The following is a 5988-nucleotide window of genomic DNA, read 5'->3' as shown; positions in this document are numbered from 1 at the left end:
CACTTACTAGAATGTTATGCCTTTTGTGTCAACAATTTAGCGTTATGTTAAACAATCGTAATTGGACTTATGTATAAGTCACAACTATTTGAGGTCAGGAAATAGAAATTTTAGTGTTAATGAATATTACAGATATAGTATTATGAACCATACTCCTAAAACATACCACACTTAAAAGAATATGCAAAAGGGGTGGACCTAATATCATCCACACTTATGTTGATTTTGCAATCAACTAGCCTTAGGATATAGAGATATCATAGGTCCATGAAATGAATGAGAAGAGAATGAAATTAAGATGAAGAGGGAGGGGGAATGGAATCAACACAAATTAGTCAAAAGAGGACTTTTATCAAATTAAAATCATTCATTTATTTTGGGAGATGAAATGTACATTTCATCAATCCCCTAAATCCAATGATTTTAACTTAGTAAAGTCAAATCAACCTTGACCAAGGCCCAACAATACAAGTCAAACTCAACAAGTCAATATCAAAAGTTCAACACAATTTATTTTGCATTTAAACAATTAAAATCAATTAAATAATGCATTAAATTAAATTATCGTTGGTCAAAATCCTAAAATCTCATCAAAACACCAAATAAATAGCCATGAGATTTATCATAGGTCAAGCAAAATCAAAGGACCTTGGAGAAAAAAAATCATTAATTTTGAAAACTTAAAGCTATTTTTAAACAATTAAAAATAATCACAAAAACAATTAAATCATGAAAAATATTAATAATGATCCAAAAAATAATTTTAATTCAGAAAATGATAGAGAAGTTTATTTAAAATTTTTTGGTGAAACTCTCATATTTTTTGGATCAATATTAAAATTAATATGAATTAATGAAAATACACCAAATAAAATAAAAATTAGAAAATAGCAAAAAAACGTGGACCACTTGATCTCCCTCATTAATTGAGATGGCAGGTCAAGTGGTCTTCAGCGCGTGTTCCATCATGGACACGAGTCAATGCGCTGCAGGGATGATATTCAAAACCAATGCACGAGATTAAAACAATTCAAAAGGATCCTATGCCTCAGACTAAAGCCAGCACACCACCGGAGCCAAAGCTCCGGTCTCCTTCTCTAGTGAGCCTCACCGGACTCGTTCACTCTCAACCATCACCAAAATTAAAAAGAAGGACATGAATTTAAAGTAAAAATGCTCAGGAGCTCGAATCTGGCCTTAATTTCTCCTAACTCCGAGTATATTGAAATATACAGGGAGTTCAAATTTGAGGATCATGATCTGAGTTGCTTCGATTTGACCTCAAAGCAACTCAATCTTGTTGCCTACATTGGTAGGACTTCAGACAACCCAAGATCAAGAAGAATTATGGAGAATTAAGTGAGAATCGAAGAGATGAAAATTTCTGGAAAATACCTTCAATGCATGTCTATATAGACTCGATCTTGCTTCCACTTGCTCTTGATCTTGCTCAGAACACTTGAAGGAATGGAAATGAATCAACAAAAGATACAAGACTCTTGGAGATTTGAACCTCAAAACAGTGAGATTCAAACTCAATTTCCAAAGGAAATTATCAAGGTTATCCTTTGAATGAGAGGGTTTTGGAGATTGGTATTCAAAGCTGGCGCACAGGGGTCTCTATTTATAGCCATGTGATTGCTAAATCCACACTTGAAATCAAAGTTCCAAAAATAGCAATGTACATTGCATGGATGCATGGGCGTGTGATAGGCCCATGTAATCATATCTTCAGGTCCACAAATGAGTACAAACATTGCTGAAGTCACATTGGTAAGCCATGCAATTGTGTATGAAAGTTTCAAGTTCAATTGTACCAAATGGTCATCCATGCTCAAGTAATACGCAAGTCACTTATATCTTGTCCAAATGGGATGAAATTGGACCTTTTTGGAAAGTTTAGATAAAGAGGAACAACTTTAATGTTGAACACTTTTTTATTTGAAGCTTGGATCATGATGAATTTGGAGGTGGAAGTTGGGAAAATCAAACATGTCAAAAAAAATTCTAAGTGTCAAGCCATATGTTCACTTATTCCACCTTGGCTAACTTTTTATGTGAGCTTCAAATGAGAAATGTGCCTTCATCAAAGTTGTATCTATCTCAAATTACTTCAAAATGGACACAAATTTGACCTCATTTGGATTTAGTATGAAGGAGTTATGCATTTTTGAAGTTGAGGAAAATCACTTGTTCAATGACATTGGTCAAATATGACTTATAATGTACCCTCATATCACATGCATATAAAAGTTGAATTTTCTATTCCTCCAAACATAAAAGTTGAAGTAGACATCTTGAATTTTATTGTGCAACTTAGAAATCTTTCATCTCATAAATATTGAGCAAGTTATGACCTTGGGAAGTTGACCTCCAAAATAGGGTTTAGACAAAATGACCTATAATCTTTCACCATAAAAAATGACTTTCCAAGCAAAACTAGCTCTAGACCTTAAAATGAAAGTTGTTTGGAATGTCATTTAGAGTAACGTTTCTCTTGGAATCATTTTAATATGACAAAAATTGTAGGAGATAGGGTCTAGGGAACCTCAGTTTTGATCAGATGAATTCCTCTGGTCAACCACCATGAACCAACTTGCTAGCTTGCCATTCTCTTGATTTTTGGGACTTATGGAGGGTTATATATGCATAAGATGATTAAATTTTAAGTATCCCTTGAAATATTTGATCAATTGATGAAGAAGCTTGTTGAAGAAGTTACACAAGATACCCAGATGAATTAGGGTTTCCAAGGCAAACCAATTCCAAACTCTTGATGACTTCTTGATCAAAATAACATGTAAAGATCATGGGGATTCATATATGATGCTTAGAGCCATAGTAAACCAATTCTTGATTGAACTCCTGGCATTAAGGGTCTTAAACTTTAGATATGAGCTTGATAGATCAAAGGTGAGCACATGCTCTACCTACAAAAGAGTTAGATTATACAAAGACATATTTGTGGTATTTTGGTTAGTAAAAATGATGAAATACAAAGTATGATATAATCACATGATGCTTGGTTATTTCTCCCAATGTAAACTCAATGAATGAGGGGTAAGGAGGATGCCAAGGTGTGATCCCAATGCTAATGCATATGATGAGGTGGCATGAGGGATCTTAGGGTCAAAATTAGGGTCTTACAGATATGGTTATGGCTCTTCCTATGGAATCATTGGGTAAAAAACCAAATTTCTTAATCTTTGGGACATGGATTCAAGGAGACCACATCTTGGCATTCATCTGTGCATCAAAACCCTAATTCTTGGCTTGGTTTCTATGGGATATTGTGATTGACTCTTGAGCATTGATTTGATCATGAAACACTAATCAGGGATGCTTGGTACTTGGGTGCCCTTGTGAGTTGAATTTTGACCATGGAATTGACTAAAATCCTAGCTCATTGGGAAGAGGTTCTTGACCATATTGTCATACATCTTGTCATGCATCATCAACCATTAAACTTGCTTTGTGCATAAGATTCATTCATCTAACCTACATGTCGACTTGTTTGGGATTTTCATATGGATCAAAGTTTTGTCATTGTACCCATTCATATGGTATTTTCAAAATCTTGATTCGGGGTAATTGAATTCATTCATATGGTGTTGTCAAGATCATCAGTCCTTGGTTTCATTAGCCCTTGGTCTTTGGTCATGAAATTATGCTACATATCTTTCATTGTATTGATGGTTTGCCTTTTGATCTTTGGTCCATTCAAGTTCATTCAATCATGGCATGCATTCATTTTCATTGCCCATTCAAGTTTGATAGGTCATAGTTCTTGTGCTTGGTTCATTGGATAGTCAAGTCCATGATCATTTATATGCAATACTATACCATATTCATTTCAATTAATACAAATCCATTCAAATAGCATTTCCATTCATAATTCCATCATTTCATCACAAGATTGGCCAAAATTTGCTACAATTGACCAAAGTCAATTGACCCTTCCTTGACCCCTAAGACTTATTTCAATTCATCTTGCTATGTTTCACCACCAAAAATTATGTTTTCATTTAAATTCCCTCTTGTCCATGGCTTGGACTAGGTCCAGGTCAGACCACCAAATGGACCACCAATTGAACCAGGTCACAAACCACCAACTGGACCAGCCAGACCACCAATTGTACTTGCAAGAAAACTAAACCATTTGACCATTTTCGAACCTCATTTCATTTTTGAACCTTGTTTCATCTTCGAACCTCATTTCATTTTTGAATCTCATTTTATTTGTGAACCTCATTTCATATTTGAACCTCGTTTCACTTTGAACCTTATGTCACTTTAAACCTCACCATTTCACCATGACTTAAATCAATCCATTAAACCAAACAATTTTAACATATGCCATTTTTTTCCAAAATTTTATTCAATCATTCTATTTCACATTTTCAATTTCAAACCACAATCCAATTCAAATTTCAACCATTACCATAAATTCATTCATTCTACCATTGCCATAGATTCATTCACTCAATAACCTTCACAACATCCATTTCATTACAATATTCAAATTACAACCACAAACCATGTTTCAATTCCAAAATTACAAAAAGATTACATTCACCCTTCCAAAATCACATTACAACCTTCAATCCAAATTCCATGTGACAATTTCAATTTACAACATTTCCATTCAAGCTACAATTCACTACAAATCCAAAACTACAAATTACATTTCAATCAACACACAATGTAAAATTCAGTAGCATAACATTTGATCAACAATGTTCCAAAAGCATCCAACCGCCTTCCAATTTCAACCTGCAAACCATTCAATACGCAAGCAACAAGTTCACAAGCTAAACTCCAATTGACATAGCCCTGCAAAAAATCAATAAGCCAATTAACATTTCCAATCTAACCAAAAGCCTTTCAAACATTCGGTTTCAATACTCCCAAAATTCAAACTCATGACTAATCTCTAACCTGCAAATGACTCACTAGCAATGAAAAACTAACAAAACTTACAGCACGTTGAATTTGAATTCCCTTGTAAGCCAAAACAAACGCAGTGCACAGAATCAAAACCAAGAAAATCATTTTTCACTCATTGTGATAACTAATTCTAATAGTTTTTTTCATTCGTAACTAACTGTGAATTTGAATGTAATTTCATGAGCATTTGATAATAGAATTCGAACGATATAAAATCACACACTCTTCACGCATCCGAAAATCACTCTTGACTCATTCATACAAACGCATAAAAAATCACAGAGAAAAAGATCACATAACACATTCTTCACTCTCATTTTCTCTTCAACTTCGAGAACTATCAATTTTGCGCAATAATGCATACTACTCTCTCTCTCTCTCTCTCACGAAGAAATTTAAGCTCACAAAGGAAGAAGAAGAGAAGGCAAATCGAAACAGAGGAAGGAGAATTCGCTACCTGTTTGCATCAATGCTCCAATTCGGTGAGTTATCGCTTCGATTTTGATTTCGTTCTTTTCAATTTCGCGCATGCACAAGTGATGAATTATGGTTGGATTTTGATGTTGATTTCAAAGGAAATTGATGTCGGAGCCTTGATTCTTCTCCTTGTTGTCGCGTGGAGTTCGTCCGTGGAGATGAAAAACGATGAAGCTGCGCGATGAAGCTTTTGGAGCTTGATGGTGAACGCGTTTGATGTCTTGGTTGTGTTACTGTTGTGGGACCTGAGAGTTTGGAACTTGATTATGCATCATGTTTTGACTTGGTTGCGTGGTTGTTGCCATTTGTGGCTTGGTGCTGTTTGGGCCTCGGGCCCAAAATGTTTTTTCCAATTCACACATGCCTCATGGCTATGGACACCCTTTCCTTCATGTTCATTAACTCTATTAATTCCAATTAATTTAATTTAATTTCTATTAATTATTTTAATTGATTTCTGATTTTAATTTTCATTTCTGATTTTTGTGTGCATATCAATCAATCTTTTCTTAGTTTTTTTATCATATGATCATTAGGTTAATTAGGTTAATTATGATATAATTA

The 5988-nt window shown here is 34.3% G+C and overlaps 1 long non-coding RNA gene across 1 annotated transcript; it reads right to left on the bottom strand.

Annotated features, from left to right (window-relative positions):
• Positions 1-4477: 4477 nt before the first annotated feature.
• Positions 4478-5747, bottom strand: LOC127091200 (uncharacterized). The gene is made up of 2 exons (XR_007791891.1): positions 5405-5747; positions 4478-4833 (listed from the first exon to the last, which is right to left on the bottom strand). It is a non-coding gene; the product is annotated as an uncharacterized LOC127091200 (long non-coding RNA).
• Between the last annotated feature and the right edge of the window lie 241 nt (positions 5748-5988).

This window comes from Lathyrus oleraceus, chromosome 6 (assembly GCF_024323335.1).
Source record: "Lathyrus oleraceus cultivar Zhongwan6 chromosome 6, CAAS_Psat_ZW6_1.0, whole genome shotgun sequence".
In the NCBI taxonomy this organism is placed as follows: Eukaryota; Viridiplantae; Streptophyta; class Magnoliopsida; order Fabales; family Fabaceae; genus Lathyrus; species Lathyrus oleraceus.
This window is presented reverse-complemented; position numbering and strand designations above follow the sequence as displayed.